The sequence below is a fragment of the Brassica oleracea genome, chromosome C4 (assembly GCF_000695525.1).
Source record: "Brassica oleracea var. oleracea cultivar TO1000 chromosome C4, BOL, whole genome shotgun sequence".
Lineage (NCBI taxonomy): Eukaryota > Viridiplantae > Streptophyta > Magnoliopsida > Brassicales > Brassicaceae > Brassica > Brassica oleracea.
In genome coordinates this window covers 28,204,697-28,206,002 of record NC_027751.1, presented here as the reverse complement: position 1 = coordinate 28,206,002, position 1,306 = coordinate 28,204,697, and positions in this window count along the sequence as shown.

Genomic DNA, 1,306 nt, shown 5'->3' with positions numbered 1-1,306 from the left:
CTCTTCCCCAACCTTTCCTTTACCTTTGGCTTCCACAATCTTCTCCAAAATCTCATCATTGATCTTCTCATCAATGATCACCACTTCATCATCTATGTTGATGGCCACCCCCTCACTTTGTTTCTCAGCATCCTTGGTGAGAGCTTTCTGAGTTAACTCCTTACCACTCCTGAGGGTGATAGCTTTCATGGTCTCCTTGGGGTTTTGCTCAGATTTTCCAGGTAAAGAACCTTGTTGGCAATTTTGTTGAGTGTTCATGGCAGCGAACTGGTTCTCCAAGGTTCTGAACTTATTGTTGAGCTCATTGTAGCTTCCATCAATCTTTGCGTGCAGGTTTTTCAATTCATAGTCAACATGCTTCTAACTTCTAGTCTGAGACTCCAAGATTTGTTTCAGTAGGGCATCAATGCTGCTTTCTTGAGGAGTAGAGGTAGAAGGATTAGCTTGTTGGTGGGAAGAATGGTGTCCTTTGTTGTTGAAACCAGGAGGAGGGTTTTGAGGAGAATCAGTAGCAAGAGAAAAATAATAAAAATGACTTAGTCTCAAACAAGTGACTAAATCTCAATGTTCAAATCTACTCAGAACCCGGCACGGCACCAATTTGATGTTAAGAGTTTTCAAAGCTCCTAAGACAAATGATGTAGTATAAAAGATTGTCGAACTAATTCTAAGGGATTTCAAAGCACTGAGAATGCAAGTACTCACATTATCTAAGTGCAACCGGTGATTTAAAAGATTTCTAAACTAGTGATTAATGCTAATCCAGTTGCAGAATAATAAAAGCGATAAATGAAGTAACTTTCTTGACTAAGGGAAAAGAGAACCCATGGGCATAGGGATTAGACCTTGGGTGATCAAGTTTCGAACTAAGGATGACAAACGATCAATCAAACTATCAACCTTAAGCTTAGATACAATTCTAAACAAGCTCTATGTCTAGATGAATGTTCATTTACTAACACATTTCAAACATCAAATGTCTTTGGTTGAATAATATGAAAGCAATCATTACTAACAAGTCTAATGGCTATCTTAGCACCTCAAACAACAAATGTGTTTGGCAAAGTATGCTAAAAGCTTAGAAGAGTTGTCTCAGGCATTTCATCAAACACCTTTTGTGTGGAAAATGCCTAAAGATCAACTTTTGAGAGGCCAACTCAGAAGATGCATTATGAATACTCTACTAGCAAGGACTAAGAACGGTGTACACTAAAACATCCTAGCTCTAACCTAATCACCCTTAATCTCCCTAACCCATGAATTCAAAAGGTGATTACTCACTAATCTCCATGATTCCTCTTAAACC